Below are 16999 nucleotides of genomic sequence, written 5' to 3' on the forward strand. Positions count from 1 at the left end.
TTCAGACCCACTCACTGTTCAGCTCTGCAGACAAAGATGAAACGCACATTCACTGCTGTGCACGGTGCTAAAAATATCATTTTATCCCTTTTTAAAAATCATATTTTGTGTCATTTTCTATTTTACTGGTTGCTGCATCTGAAGAGCACACGCTGATTGAAGGTGCTAAAGGTGACGGGCTGATTGACCGATGAAGGTACATGTATTGATTTGCAGCAGTGTATCAGCAGCCAGGAGGCGCAGAGCACCTGAACACTGGTGTCGAGTTTCTGGACACCTGTTGAATGCACGCCTGTTATTTGCTGTGCTTTTAGCGCTGATTAGATTTCCACTGACAGCTGAGAAAAGTCATCTTTGCCTGCTTGTGTTTAACTTTGTTACTGATTTACAAAGTGTATCTTTCCTCATATGGATTTTTTTTTTTTTTAGCCTTTTTCTGCTGAACTACTGACTTTCAGGAAATGAGCAACACGCAGTAACTTTATCAGAGAGTCAAAGTCCTCAGCCCCTAAACATACAGGGCTAACAGAATGCTAATCAGGTTAACTAAGGTTTCTAGGTTAAGGGAGATAAAATTAACCGTGGTAAACACACCCGGCTGGATCTTGATAAATCTTGAGGACTTTAGATTAGATTTCCCAAAACTACACAGCTTTAACATCATCTGACTAAACTGTGAAGTCAGTTGGGTTGGCATGGTTACCATAATTGGATGGATAAACACAGTTAATGGCTGCATAGATGTTATGAACGGTGCCTTTACAGATCCAGGACATGTATTCCCCTTCCTGTTTGTCCCACTGCAATGTGATTGCAGTTCAGATTGGGGTGCAGTAGGGCGCGCATCGTGAGCTCATCCTCAATAAATGGGGGTAAATTGTGCTAAATGACCGAGATGATCATTTACACTTGCTTCTAGTTTTATACAAATACATATCAACAACACTTCCAAACGGGTATGAAATGACATTCACGCACTTCTGTTTCTCTTGCAGGGAAGCCAAAATTCTCCCAAATAAAAATGGCCGAGGAAGTAAAGGGACCCATGGTGCTGTGAGGTTCCTGATACCCACAGAAATGTGTTTTTCCCTCTCTCTCACCCTGGTCTATTAAAATCGTGTTGAAAACTGGATGAAGAATATGAAATGTTTATATTTTCGGGCTCACCAGCGCCCCCTATGAAACCAGAGCGTGAGGATTCCTGAAGTTTGCAAATTCTCTGGCTCACATTTCCTATGCTGACTGAAATATACGGTGAATCCGACTCTGTGGATCTTATTTCCCCATTCAAACACCAACCAGCACATTGTACACCCAAACTCTCAGACTTTCACTTTTATCTCTCAAGAGTTGCAAAGTGAAGGAAAAATCCACCACACGCCTCTCTTAATATCATCTCTGCATAGCAAAGGTTGCCCCATTAGACAGAAATCCCCTCAAAACAATAACCCTGCGGCCCTGAGAGGGAAAACAATTAAAAAGGCTCGAGAAGTTTCCAATTGAGCTCAATGTGCCGCAACAGGAAGAGCAGCACCGAGACAGAAGCCAGCAGCCAGACAGAAAACAAAGGAGCTTCCGCAACTCAACAGGAAGCAGCGTGAAGCATGGCTGCTCTGCAAACACAAACACACGAATATATACGTATAAATACACAAAAACACACACACAATCAGCCAGGTAAAAACCTGCCATGCAGACACACTCTGGCCCACAGAGGCCCCACGCAGAGAGCCACGTTTACATACATACAGTATAATCTGCACAGGTGCCGAGGCCTAATCCCTGCATGAAAAGGACAAAATCCCCTCTGTGAATTAGCTCAGTTTAAGCGGCACGTGCACAATGAAGGTAAACACACACACACACACACACACACACACACACACACACACACACACACACACACACACACACACACTTTATAAGCCAAGTTGCTGACTTCAGGCCATTTAAAACCACATGTTCTGTTTCTTTGATGAAACTTTAACATTTCTGGACTTCTGCAGATAAAAGTGCTGATAAAACACTTTAAACACGACGCTTTGAATCCTGCAACATTGTCTCCTCCTCTCTATTGTGTCCGTGCACTCCATCGCCTGCCATCTCACCTTCTGCTTTTTAATTAAACAAAAGTATATTTGCATTTTAATAAATTAAAAGCAGAAAGATATTTTTAAAAGGGTGGCAATGTGAGTGCAGAGGACAGGTAACAGCTGACATTCGCACTGAGCAAAGTGAAAACAAAGAGGCAGCACAGTGTGCGTCTCTGGTAACCACTAACAGGAAGAGTGTCCAGACAAAAGACTCGCTCCCTTCATCACTGAGTCTAACCAAAACAACCCGATAACATGCGTTTTCGCTGAAAGTCTTACGATCCAAAGCAGTTAATCTGGCCGTTAGACGCGTTTGCAGCCCTCCCAATTCCTCCTGCTCCTCTTCTAAATTTGTTTATGCCCAACAAAGAGCACGACGCCAGCTCAGGCGCAACAGTGTCGCTGTCTGCTTTCATTGTTTGTTTTTCTGAGCCTGGCGCTGTCTCTGAATCCAGCGCGACACAGAACCTCGGCTGCTGCTTTCTTTCAGTTTTTAAGCAAACGGCGCTTCAGCTGCTGCTGCTGTACTCACCACCTGGATCAGATCTGAGCAGAGCGCAGCTCGGTGGAAAACTGCTTGCTGGAGGAAGAGACAGAGAGGTGTTGTTGTTGGGGTTTTTTTTGCACTTCTTGTTGCTTTTTGGACTTAAAGAAATGATTGTCGGCGTCCCAGGCTCTGGTCCATGGGTGATGCTGCCAGATGGGAACTTATTGTTGCGTCCTTTGGGTGATGACGGTTCTCATTTTTCCCCACACGGGCTTTTGTTGTGCCTTTTGTGTGCGTAATGGACTGGCCTGGTTACTTTACGAGAACGTCACCACGTGGGAGGGAGAGTGCGCTTTGATTAACAGCCCAGCTGACCAATAGATGCCTGCGCTGCCTTCAGGCTCCGGTGGGAAAGATGGATTCCAGATTAAGAGCGCAATTCAAGGTAAAATGGTGTGTTTGTGCGATTTTAATGCCTGCCATTCTCTTTAAATCCACCCTTTGAGAACTCTTATTTTGTAAAAAGCACAACTCTGTTTTAAAGTTTATTTATAAACTTTATTCTTGTAAATATTTGTCTTTGTTTATGTTGCAGGTACATTTGTACTTCATTTACTTTAGATTACCAAAGCATTTTCGACTATTTTTTAAAATGTGATTTCCACCAATTAGTATTTATATCCATATTTACAAGATTTCTTTTGAAACTTTAAATGCTTTTGGATCCTTTTGGAAAGCCATACTTGGAATTTTTAGTCAACGATCTATCCTTGCTTTATTCTTATCCTGCTTATCCACTTCAGAGTCATGTGGAAGGTGGAGCTTATCCTTGCCTTCAGACAGTTTACAACCAATTTACAATCACCAATTAACCTAACATGCTTTTGGACCATGGGAGGAAGCCGAAATGGCTAGAGTGGACATGCAAACTCCACACAGAAAGGATCAGATTTGACTTTTGCTAGGACAGGGAAAGAATCACTTTCTTATTTTAGCTCAAATACCAACAGAAAGCCACCTGCCATATGGCTTCAGCTGGAATATGTGCCAAAGTGCAACAACATCTATGAGACATGGCAGCTAGCAAGCTAAAGAAGCACAAACTTGGCCTCCTCCAAACATGCCAGAGGCAGTCAGAGGTTTTGCTGGACTGTGTGAGAGGTAAAGGAGGCAGGCTGCATGCTAGTGGAGATAACTGCAGAGCCATGAAAATTGGTGCCTCGATTTTTTTCTTGTTATTTAGGTTACATTGTTAAATCGTTGTATAAATCCATCCATCCATCCATTCGCTTCCGCTTATCCTCTTCAGGGTCGCGGGGGGCGCTGGAGCCTATCCCAGCTGTCATAGGGCGAGAGGCAGGGTACACCCTGGACAGGTCGCCAGTCTGTCGCAGGGCCAACACACAGGGACAGACAACCATTCGCACTCACATTCACTCGCTCATTCACACTTAGTGGCAATTTGAATTATCCAATTAACCTATCCCCACAAGCTGCATGTCTTTGGACGGTGGGAGGAAGCCAGAGTACCCGGAGGGAACCCACGCAAACACGGGGAGAACATGCAAACTCCACACAGAAAGACCCCGGCCTGATGGTGGAATTGAACTCAGGACCTTCTTGCTGTGCGGCAACAGTGCTAACCACCGTGCCACCGTGCTGCCCGTTGTATAAATCATTAGTAGAAATTATTTTTGTGGATGGATTTATGCTGCTTAATTTGGTTTTATAAAACAAAATGTTCCCAGAGTCTTCCACCCACATGTTCAGCCACAGTTTTTCTCTTTGTGAGTTTTAAATAGGTCATAAATGGCATTATCACGGTTTCCTTGTATCACTCTTTAGATGTCTGTGTTTCTGCTCTGACAGACTGTCATCTACTTATTTCCCAGAAAAGGAAATCGCATATTCTGCTTGGAGACCAAACAAAGGAGGGAGAAAAAACCCTACATGTTATTGTTTTTACTGTCGAGATTATTTCCCATGCGGCTTGAACGCACCACAAAGGAGAGGTGGGAACGCGCAGACACCCGGATGTGTAAATAAATACAAGATGAGAATATGAATCTGGATTCTGTCCTCTCCTTCACACACAAAGCGAAATAAAAATCAGACGCACTCATGTGTGTGCAGTTCGGTTTCCCACCTGCGGATCTTCGAGTTAAATGAAGAAGATGATGCGTTTGCGTTCCCTCCAATCACCCCGTTGATTAATTATTTCAAGATCAATAATAATTAATCTGCGAGTTAACCAAATGGAACTAAGAAAATGATTGTTTTCATGTTCTTTACAACTAAACAGTCAGACTTACATCATCCTGAAACCACACGAGTGTTTGAAACACCGGAAACGTCATATCTGAGTAATAACGAAATAATTAACGGTCGTTTTTCTAAGAGGCAACGACATAGGCGATAAAACAAAGCCTACCACTGTGACAAAGACCAGCAGGTTCCTTCAATGCTCTGTCACGTGATCAAGATGTTTTTATGGAATAAGAGGCACAAAAACAGCAGCCTTCCTCACCCTCCTCCTCCTCCTGCAGCTGCTGCTGCGCTGTTTATGTGTCAGCGCTGCATCATCCTGACACTGGACATCACATCTGGAACAGGACGCCACGAATGATCACACCAAACATTAACAAAGGTCTCATATTAAATAGTACAGCTTGGCCTCTTCTTACCCTTCCGCTCCTGGCGTCGTGGACGCGCTTACCCTAGACAACATTTCATGTTTCTCCTTTTGTTTATTTTTTTAAAGTGTTTCATAACAATGATAATAATGAACTGTAGCGTGAGGACTGTCGTGTTGTAACAAACCCTGAGGGGCGATATTGCTTCACCACGAGGGCGGCTGATGATGATGATGATGATGATGCATGTAAACACAATATTGCAGCTTCCTTCAAGAGGTGCAGGCAGAATGCGCGTGGACGTTATGAAATCCGTCCTTTCGCTGTGTTTTTGTCGCCTGTTCACGTGGCATTATAAGCCCTCCCCTCCTACCCACCCCTACACACACACACACACACACACAAATCTGACCGAGATCTGCAGCCAAAAAAGCGCACCGATGATGATGGTGGTGGTGATGAAGGCAGCGTAGATAATCAGCTGAAAGCAGCTGCAAACCGTGCTTTTTTCTGCTCTTGAACGCAACTTGGAGATCAAATTACAAAACGTGTCCCATTAAAGGAGAGGATGTTGTAACCTTATAATTAATGTAAGCAGATTGGTAAAGCCCCACGGTCACATAAATCCACCCGAGCTGCCATCCTATAAGACCACGGACTTCCACAATGGGGACTAAATGATATCATTTCAGATTCTAGAGGGTGACACCTGATTTTTATTTCTTCCCCGACGCGTCAGACAGTTTAAACCCGCCCCACAGACACGCATAGCAGGCTTTAAATACGGAAAAACTCCTTTGGTGCAACAGGAAACAGAGTGTGACAAAATCTGCACATACTTCTAAAAGCACCATCTGACCAGTACATGCGTGTCCTCCAGCAGGTCACTGCTTCTGCACTTACCCCAAAAACTCTTCGCCTTCCTCCCCGTCAGAGAACCAAAACAACCCGGCCAAGAAATCGAAGCTTTTCCCTCTGAACCAGCAGTGTGGATATCAGTTTAGAAAACAAACAAAAGAAATAAATAAAAATAAAATAAAATAAATGAGGATAGCTTCACCGTCCCATAAAGGCAGCAGCAGCCTCTTTAGGTCGAGCCCAGTGCTATTAAAGTCTCCAGAAACATCAGTGTCCTTGTTGGAGTTTCAATGCGTTCACAAAGCAAAAGCGTGAAGAGTGCGGCGTGGGCGAAATCCCCAAATCCCATCCGCTTGTTTGGGATCAGAGCGAGTGCATGCTGGGGTGCACCTCTATACCTTCAGCTCTCCGACATCAGCGTCAGGACAGGCCGAGCTGTCCCGACTGCGGCCTTTTTTATACTGAAATCCTAATTAGCTCTCTGATGCGCGCACAGCCGCGTTCACGGCCGCGGATCTGTCACTTATAAGCGTCGCCTCGGTGTCTGCAGCTTCTCTTTAGCGTCAGCGCCGCAGGCTTAGAAGGAAAACTTGTGCAAAAAAAAGTGCAGAAAAGGCGCAGTTTTATCTCCATCTATCGGTGATGCGTTTAAGTGTCGCAGGAAATGGCGGGTGTCAGACACAGCCCGTGAGAAAACCACGCGGAACCCAAATTCAGCACAAGAATGAGAAATGAAAGAAACACTTAAATTTTAACCCCCAGACACACACACACACACACACACACACACACACACACACACACACACACACACACACACATAAATGCAAACTTCTAGAACTATCCAAGAAACAAACAGGAGCCTAAACAGTTTTCTGTCTTCCATTTATTTCACGTTATTCGTTTTCTGGTGTTTTAAATTATTTTTTTTCTTAGCTGTATAATTTGTGGCTAGTGAGCGAGTAAAATCTACAATATGTATCCACAATTCGCTCATGCATCTCTTTGCTGGCAAACCAATCGTCCCTCTCCTTTCATTTGTGTTATGACTCTTCATATGTTACATGTCATACAACCTTTAACGGGCCAGTCAAACAGCGCTGTGACAGGGAACATTTCGCTGTTACTCTTCACACAAAGGAAAATAAAGACGTGTTATTTGTGTTTTTTCGATCTTAAAATTCGCTGTTTGGAGAGGTACGTGAAGGCAGCAGCAGCCTAGCCACAAAGCCTGCTCTACAAATAGAGTCCAATCAGCGAGGAGAAAGATCTCCATGTACCCAATCAGCTGCGGCGGAGGGCGGGGAGAAGCGATGGCAACCAATCAACTCGAGGGCGGGGAAGTGGCTGCGCGCCCGCGTGGCTGGTGGTTGTTTTTGGCTGCGCGCGCCACCGATACGCGTGCCATAAGAACAATACTTTAGTGCGCATGCGTGGACGCATTGCAAGCACGTGGTCGAAACAAAGCTGGTAAACAAAGCCGTCAGAAATGAATCCAGCTGATCGCTGCTCAGTGACGTGTTCACTGCAGTTATTTTTGGTTTGAATAAATTTGAATGTATTTTTGCTTTCATACAGCAAAATTTGCTTTCACCTTCGTAAATGTCACGGGTTAAATTTACTTCTCCCTGCGATATTAATATATTAATAGTTATGAACGAAGATGCTTTTTAAATTTACTACAAAATTAAAAGCAAAAGACTCGAACTTTTGATCCTGCTTTGGTTTGTAGCTGAAAAAAAGTGAATGAGGTTTTGAATTTATGAATCAATCACGGGACAGGCCGCAGCACATCATATTAAACTGTACCGCAGCACCACCTACCGGACACACTGAGTGTGAGTAATTCAATACGACAAACGTGAATACTTCGGGTCCCGTTTGAAGTTAGTTTGGTCCCGCTTTAGGTGATAAATTCTGTATGGATGACTTTTTCCTAAAGACAGTAAACTGTTGAAGTTTCTGTTTTCTCTCTAAAAAAAGATTCGACTGCTAAAAAAAATAATGCCAGTATACAATAATGATCTTATAAGATCATGAAAACATGATCATGATTTCAGGTGTTTATAGATTTCCAACTATTTCACTCTGACTGATTGTGCGTTTTCCACACACAGAGTTGTGGATTTGCATCGCTCTGTTTTGGGGCCCAATCAGCTTAAAGAATAAACCTAAAGTATCATTTCAGCTGAAGACGGCGCCCTCCAGCGGTTTTCTGTGGTTAAAGCAAAGTTTTCCATCCATTTGATCTTCCTCAGACATGTCTCCTCTTCAGCACAATGGAAATGTTGCTTTTAAATAAATGTTGTAATGATTAAATTATTATTTGGAGTCAGTGTGCAGGGCTGTCTTTGTTTTTATCTTTTAATGATAAAGTGAAGAACGGTGTTAAAAACAAACTGAAGCATCAAAGCAGATGAAACTAAATTAGTAATGTTGTCAAACATTTTGGCCATGAGTACTTTTTTGGGTTTGGTTTGGTACCTAGTAAAGTTTACTGCAGGTGCATGCACCTCTGCTTGTCCAACAACCAATTAGAATCCAGGACTGATACATGCTGGCAGGAAACGCCTCAAACGCAGCACAAACTTTAATGAACGTCTATTTAATTGTCATGGCAGAGTTGCAAAGAAAAACATTAAAAAACAGATCTTTCAAAGTAGCAGTCAGTCTTTAATAATAGTGAACGCTTTGTTCAAGTCAAATCCTTCACACGACAGCAAAATAAAACTGACCAATCAATTCAGAACAATTTCTATGGCAGGTTGAAGAGAAACCCTTAAAATACAACCAAGGATCTTATTTATTTATTTTTTTTCCTTTCAGAAATGTTAACTACACAATTAAAGGTTTATACTGATCAAAACATACAGAGTGAAGTAGTTCCACTGGAGACAACTCAAACAAGATTAGTGTCTGATAGAAACATAACATTCATTTTACAATAAAAATATCTGCACAAAAACATCCCTCCCCCCCAAAAAGGAAAAAAAGTCTCAAGGAAAAAAGGGTTACGCAAAAAAATAAAATAAAATAAATGTTTGCTTTTCATCTTTTCAATACAGTCACAAATCACACAGCTGTGGCAACAAATCTCTTTAAAATTTACAGAAATGAAAGGTAAGGATAACCCCCGAACCCCTCCCACCCCCCCAGACTTGATTGTATTCATTTTTAAGCGCATATACTGCAATTACAACGGATTCCCGACTGAACGAAAGCTGCACATCAAATCTCAGATATCAAGACTATCAAAAAAGGCACAAACAGACAGGTTGCACAAAGAACTCAGCAGAAGCTTTTTTTTTGTTTTATACAACTAATCCCAGTAAGATTTCCAGTGCCCTTAATGTTCTCGCTAAACCCCCCGCCCCCCAAAAAAGGCTATCTACAGGCGAGTCAAGTCCCGGCAGGCACCTCGGATTACAAGTCCCATCCCAAGTACTGTAGAAGCAAGTGCATTTAATAATCGTGTGACAGACGGGTGTATGCAGCGAGCGTTGGAGCACTGGGACAGACGAATCTCAGCGTCTTTTAATTTGAGTGCAAAAACTGTCATTTCTGCATCAGAGTTTTGGTCATGAACTATATTTTTTTAGTTAAATCTCTGCAAACTGAACCAAAAATAGTCTTTTTTCAGATGTTAGCAAAGAGGGAAATCTGATCCAAAAGATTAAAGTATACATTTACAAAACAAACTTTATTTGTACAGGTCTGTGAGTTTACTGAAAGACCGCGCAGTTTTACCCTGATCACTGGGAAAATGTGTTCAGCTGGACCTTTTTTTTTCTTTTTTTTTGAACTTTTGAAAATCACAAAGTTTTAATCTCTTCTGTAAAGCAGTCAGGGTTTGAGGTGTCTCCTCTTTATGTGAATTTTTTTTTTCTCTAATGCTGATTTGTTTGATTATGTTTTAAAAATTACAATAAAGTCTGTCTTGGGGGAAAAAACGTGTTGAAAGGTACTTTTTGTCAGCAGAATGAAGAATCAGCTTCTTTGACTTTACGTTCAGAACACCTTCCTATCGTGTTTATGCAATATCAGTAGAAACTGAACTGGGGGCCAGCTGTACTGTCATCTGAGTTTATACCACAAGATGGCGCAATGAGTCAATGTAATGTTGATGAAACCAGGCGAGCTTAAGGGCCTCAGTCACACAGGCTTAGAGGCCAGCAGGAAACCAGCTGGCATCCACAGCTCATCAGGTTACGATTTTTGAGCGGTTGATGTAAAGTCGACTGCTGAGTAATGCCGTGGTAGAACAATGGTTGGTGAGAGGCTGCAGGAAGCTGCGTGCTGTTATTAAGTGAAACTAGTTTCAGCTCTGCGCCAAAGACCTTGTGACAGGCAAGTCCCGTAGTTTGCAAGAAACATGCCGACTCGTCTGCAAACACCTGTGACAGTGAGACCAAGTTACTAACTTACTCAGTGGCTGTTTTTGCTGATTAGTCAGCATCTCCCTGACAAATTACAGGTGACTGCAGCGCCCTCTTTGCAGCTCTCAGCAACCCAGCCAGTAAAAACCGTGATCTAAACAGAGACTGACAGGAGGTCGCAAACCGGCCTCTAGGGAAAAGGGCAGGGCTAAAACTAAATTTATGAGAAAAGGGGCACATATCTGAAACTATCTGAACACATCCATGGGTAACAATGCCCCTGGTGGTGAAAGTTCATTAAACTCTGCAGAGGGTCACTGCAGAAAGTACCTTTAAAACTGCATCACTTCATTTACTACCTGAAGCTCATGGATTCTCATTATTCTCAATTTGCCATCTTTGCTTCTCAATGAACTGTTCGCTCTAAAGACGACTCCAATTATCCGTCAGTTGGTGCAAAATTACATGTTCTTTCCAGAAAACTCTGCAGACCCAGAAAACATTTGCTTTCGTCTTAAGTCAGCGTGTTAATCTCGAGTCTTAACGCTCGTTTTTGCCGACTTTCATTGGCGTAACATCACGTGGCTGCAGTGATGTTGACGTGTACTCGAGAGGTGTGTCGGTACGCCGTGACATCACAGTTGGGAGTGGTCAGAGGTGCAATGGGCTGGCTGGCTGACCGATTATGGCTTGAGTGCATCTCAGCAGAGCTCCTGTCGTGGCTCCGCTCAGCTTCAGTCTAACGTCATTTAGGTCAGAACGAAAAAAGTAAAACTGAGGTTCTTTGGCTCTGCGATTTATTATCGACCAGAGCAGCTCCGCCCTCGGAGAGATCAACTTTAAAATGACTTAAACTTGGCTCGTCTCCTCAGAGAAACATAAAAATCATGAGTTTACCTCTGCGACTGACCACATGCACGGAAAAACAGAAAAGAAAAATCTTTTAATAAAAGATTTCAATTTTGTACTTTAAGTGCAGCAGAGTCAGATTCTTGAAGAATCCATTCAGGTAGATTTGAAATTTGATGTACTCTGAAATGTTTTAATATCGTAACTAACACGAGTCATGCACACCTTACCAAGAGGTTTCAATTTGAATATGCAGTTCTGCAACCCAACCTAAGGTCAGGTGTGCCATTAAAGCCAAATATATTTAAACACTGCAGTGCTTCTCACGTGAAGTGACACGGATAGATGCTGAAGCTTTGGGGATTTCATCCCGTTTTTGCGCCCCAAGTTTCCAAATCCACACACACATCGATATATGTGTAATCTTTAAGCTCCTCTCACTTGAAATAAAACCTTCAAATTCAACAGTCTTTAATCAGCAGTTACTGACAAAAAGTGGAATTATGGTCTTGACTTCTGCTGCATTTCTTTTTGTTTTTTAGTTTTACTGCAGTCGGCTGCTGGCGCTGACCCTGCTAACGGCTATCAGCATTAAAATGTGCAATTTAAAGCAAAAAAACAAAAACAAATAACCCCACAACAAAACAAACATGATCTGTTATATCTGAGCATAATTTCTAACTTTATAATGCCTGGATCCCATTTGTCAGGTTCAGGAAACGTGTGTGTGTGTGTGTGTGTGTGTGTGTGTGTGTGTGTGTGTGTGTGTGTGTGTGTGTGTGTGTGTGTGTGTGTGTGTGTACGGGTTTGTACTATCCTGGTGGGGACCAAAATCTGACTTTTACTATCCTGGTGGGGACTTTCTGCACCGTGGGGACCAAAATCCAGGTCCCCTCGGGGTTGAAAGCAATTTTCACACTCAAAATGCGGTTTTACTGTCAGGGTTACAATTAGGTTATGGTTAGGTTTAGGGTAAGGGTTAGGGTTAGGCATTCATTTTTAATGGTTAGGGTTAGGGTAAGGGGCTAGGGAAAGCATTATGTCAATGGGATGTCCCCACGAGGATAGCAAACCAGACATGTGTGTGTGTGTGTGTGTGTGTGTGTGTGTGTGTGTGTGTGTGTGTTTGGCATAAATACAGTTATATGGTTATTCTCCTATTTGCAACCACAACAAGATGTCTTACAGCATGTAGATGGAGTTTATCTAAGAAACAAAAAGTTGAAATCTGAAGAAATAAAGAAAAAACAAGACAGAAGAAAAATGGACAGAGAGGTTGTGAAAGCGACAGAAAGAAAGAGGACAAAAAGCACCGTGAGTGTGGAAAGTGTGATATACCACAAAAGATAGAACGGACAGAGCCTGGGCGCTCTCCCGGTGGATCCGCCCGGCTTGTGTGGCACTTAACATCGTCGTCTTTGTATACAGAGCTTTTAACAGTCATGCAAAGGGCACAGTTTTATTCTAACAAGGCGAGAGAGAGAGAGACAGAGAGAGATCAACAGAGACTCACAAAGAAGAAGAAAAGAAGACAAAGAAATGGGGAGGCACAACAACATTTCCTCCAGACAAAACAAGCGCTGAGCGGTAACTGAATTCTTGTCCTGATGCGGTAAAGCTCCCCCAACCCAACATGAAAAACACCACCCTGTACATACAGACGTGTGGGAAATTCCTCACAGCTAAGGTGGAAACTTTCCTCCTCGAGCTGATGAGACAGGAAATCCTAATTCTCACCTTTAAAATATCTTAAGACTCTTTAGGCCATATATTTATATATGTCTTTATATGTATATATTTGCATTCGGGCCTTGTGTGTGTTAATTAAAATACAGCGTTCGATAAAACATAGGTCCTCACTGACTGATGGCTTGTTGCCTGCAGAACCTCTGGCTGATTCAGTGATTTCATTGCATAAATCAGGTCGTTAAATTTGGATTTTTTTTTCTAAAGAGAAGGAAAAAAGTAGACTGCATCCCCTGTAACACTGCGACGAGTATTAGAAAACTCCTCCGATCAATGATCCTTAGATGTAACCCTCTGTTGTTTGTGCAATGAAGGCAGAGAAAAGAACAGCTAGTCTATGACCATCATTCAACTGGACATTAAAGGTCTTGAATAGTAATAGCCAGAGCCAACTCCCCCCAACCCCTGTTGTTTGAGACACACAGGTAGAAAAAAAATGCTTAACTTGGCTTAAAACACACAACCCCAACCACCCCTGTAAGCTGTGATGTGACCCCGCCCTCCCCTCACCTGTCCTCACCTCCGAGAGAGAAAGAGAGAAAAAGAAAGCAAAACAGAGGATGATTTGATTGATTGATTCCTGACGCCATTCCTGAGCAAAGTGGACTTGACGAGTGAGACCCAAGGAATCCAGGAGATGTGGACATCGGCAGAGGAGCATTCAAACAAAAACCAACCCAAACTAAAAAAAAATATAAAATAAAAATGAATAATATAATATCACAGCAACAGTGTGGAGGCGGGGAGGAGCAGTGGCAACGCAGGAGCCAGTCCGCAGAATCATCTGGAAGGAGAAGAAAACAGAGACGCCGTGATGAGCCGCCATGCTGAACCCAAGACTCATAACACTGAGCGTCCAGCAGAGGTCTGAAATACCGAGCAGGATACGGGGCTGAGCGAGGTTGAACAACATCGCCCCCTTTATACAAACACACACACAAGAAATAAACAGATACGACACTGACGGGTACAAAACCACATCTCTTTGGGCCAAGATGCAAACCCTGAGGTGATTTTTTTGTCCCCAGATTGCCAAAACTTGCAAAAAACAAACAAATTAAAAAAAACAGAACTGTGCACAAAGACAGCCCGCTTTAGTTCTAAGACAACTGCATTTTATTTTGTATATAAACATTATGTAAGAGTAGATAATGGATAAACCTGACCTCCTATAATATTACACTACAGTATATTTAAAACTAACCAGGGGGCTCATTCTCTGTGACAACACTTTCTTTAAAGGTGTGAAACACTTTGGGGTCAACTTGAAAAAAAAAGACAGATGTGAAATGTAAAAGTGAGGTCAGAGGTCAAATGTGACATGATATTTGTAAATACATTGTAATATTTAGAATCCCTGTAACCAGTATCATTTCCTAAATGTTGCCAATACAAACAAAGGCAGTGAAATTTAAAAGAAAAGGGATTTTATTTGACCTCGAAGAAGAGTTTAGAGGTCATGTACCAGAAGTATCGTGATATTTCAAATCCCCATATATCATTCCCTGTATGCCTGTATGTTGTCAATACAAACAATCACAGTCAGAAACCCATCCATCCATTCTCTACTGCTTATCCTTTTCAGGGTTGGGGGGTTGGGGGGGGGGGGGGGGGGGGGTGGAGCTTATCCCAGCTGTCTAAGGGCGAGAGGCGGGGTACACCCTGGACAGGTCCCCAGTCTGTTGCAGGGCTAACACACACAGACAACCATTCGCACTCACATTTACATCTATGGGCAATTTAGAGTTTAACATGTGGGGGCAGGAAGACAGATGGTTTTAAAAAGCTCTCTGTAGCATTATTATCAAAAAATTAGTATATCATAGCTTCAGGGTCATCATTTATACTTCTGCCTTAAATCTCATCAGTTATATCATAAATCAAACCCTATGCTGTGACCTGGCATGTATGCAACTCCCTAGAAATGTAGGTACAGGCGACGACTGATTGGCTCGTTCAGTACCGTCATTTCCGCCTTCGCATGTGCAGCGATTTATTCTGACGCCATTTTTTTTTTTTAAATGAATGGAAGAGAACAGATCAACTCAAAGAGAGAAAATGAAGCATTCTCACCGTGTACAAGTGCAGCTGCCCACCATTATGTAGCAGACTATAGAGATTAAATGCAGAAGCATAGATTAAGTGCAAGACCTCAAAGGGTTGATGAATGAAGCAGCAGGTGTCTTAATAACAGAGCTGTGATATTGAGAAGTCAGTTAATGGCATTTTATCCTGGCTTCAAACTTTATTAATATAATGGTGCTTTTTCAGTCTTAAACTTCATCAACGTCCAAAAATAATCACATTATTGTGTGTTATTGTGTTTGTTGTACCATTTATTTGTAGATTCTAAAATATATTTTTCCTTTCTGATCTGTAATGAAATCATTCCAAATCATTTGTAATACTAATAAAACACCTAAATAGTTATTTTAGTCAAATCTTGCCTATAATTACAAAAATAATATTTTGGTGCTTACTGCTGTTGCAGCAGGGGGCAAAAATGAACCTTGTGGCAGATCTAGTGATGAAGCCCTCACACAGTCATACAGTAGCTTTGTAGGGAGGCTGTAGGTCAGGAGGTAAAGCAGCAGCTACTGATCGGAAGGCCGGTGCTTCGATCCCCGGCTGCTCCAGTCTGCAAGCCAAATATCCCTGGGCAAGATACTAACCCCACATCACTTAAACATAGAAGAAAGTGCTTGTATGAATGGGCGAATGAGGCTGTTGTAAAAAGCACTATATAAGAATCAGTCAATTTTACAATGCTATACTTTTCCTGTACGTTTCACAGCGCGTTTCTTTATTTTTAACTTCATCATATTTTTCTAATATTATAATTTTATCTTGATTTGTAAAATCTGCTTCCAGCAGACCGGTCCATGTTTGAGCTCTTCCTCTTTCATGTGAACGTGCTACATAGATAAACCCCGGGTAGACTTATGCAGCTGATAACTGTGTTCACGTGACCCTTTAGCCTGATTGCTGATGTTAGATTAAGCAAAGCTACATAATGGAAAGCTACCCTGCCTATGACGCATTTGCTTCACAGCTCAGGCCCCAGGAGATGAGTGCAGCGCAGAAAGGCAGCGTTTTTACAGATTACCAGATCTGCAGATACTGAAACAAGGAACTAAAAATGCAAACATGCTTGGTGCTCTAATCTGGGAGGTGTCGCACCACAGACTCACTTTCACTGCACTCGTGTTATGCTTCAAGACATGCACAGAGGAAACACAGTAATTACACACAGCCCATCTTGTGCACAAAGAGGATGATGGTCTATAAAATGTAGAGCTGATAGCTATTATCACAAAAGGAGGCCTGTCAGGAAGCAGCTGGTGGTGAGCAGAGATCAGCGAGGGAGGGGACGCCGCATCTGAGGACTGTTGTCAGCACGGGAAACAAAAACAATCTCTCCAAATTTTCATTTAAATTCAGACTTGTTTTTAACTGTATAATTTGCCAAAATCCTTTCTGAAGGAAATCACACTTTAGCTGTTAAGAGTGGTGAGTATCCATTTTAGCATCAGTGCATCTGTCAAATAAAGAATTACATTGCAACAATAAACTGGGTAGTTTACATTGTTTAAAGAAACTTTTAGAACTACATAATAATAATTCTTGGATATGTCAGACGCTGCACAGACAGCTCGTCTCCCATCTGACTCCCTCACAATCAGCTGATTTTATTTGCACAATGATGTTTGCATATTTAATGATGCCATGTGACTCCTCACCTTCATTCCAAGAATATCAACACGATTACAGAGAATCGGTATCGTGATGCACATCACAGTTTCACCAGCAAAACACTCATTTGAGGTTTTCTATCTGACTGTACTTTTGGAAGTTTTCTCACACAAGTCATCAGAAAACAGAGCAAACATCCAGGCCAGCAATGCCGGTTTCTGACCCTCTATGCCATTTATATTCAACTGATGCAGTTTCAGTTAT

At 42.2% G+C, this 16999-nt stretch overlaps 2 protein-coding genes across 4 annotated transcripts in view; both read right to left on the reverse strand.

Moving 5' to 3' along the window:
* Positions 1–6691, reverse strand: part of ypel1 (yippee-like 1) — a 31241-nt gene extending 24550 nt beyond the window's left edge. The window contains exon 1 of one of the 3 annotated variants that reach the window (XM_063488882.1): positions 6117–6691. The gene's annotated coding sequence lies outside the window, so the exon portion shown is untranslated. Of the gene's footprint in view, positions 1–2372; positions 2602–2625; positions 3020–6116 lie in introns of those variants that run through there. The other 2 variants (XM_063488881.1, XM_063488883.1) reach the window with 2 other exon arrangements.
* A 2528-nt stretch (positions 6692–9219) lies between these two features.
* The window catches only part of mapk1 (mitogen-activated protein kinase 1), a 45521-nt gene continuing 37741 nt past the window's right edge, over positions 9220–16999 (reverse strand). Inside the window, exon 9 of the mRNA XM_063488880.1 lies at positions 9220–13826. The gene's annotated coding sequence lies outside the window, so the exon portion shown is untranslated. The remainder of the gene's footprint in view (positions 13827–16999) is intronic.

This window comes from Pelmatolapia mariae, linkage group LG12, assembly GCF_036321145.2.
Source record: "Pelmatolapia mariae isolate MD_Pm_ZW linkage group LG12, Pm_UMD_F_2, whole genome shotgun sequence".
NCBI classification, from domain to species: domain Eukaryota; kingdom Metazoa; phylum Chordata; class Actinopteri; order Cichliformes; family Cichlidae; genus Pelmatolapia; species Pelmatolapia mariae.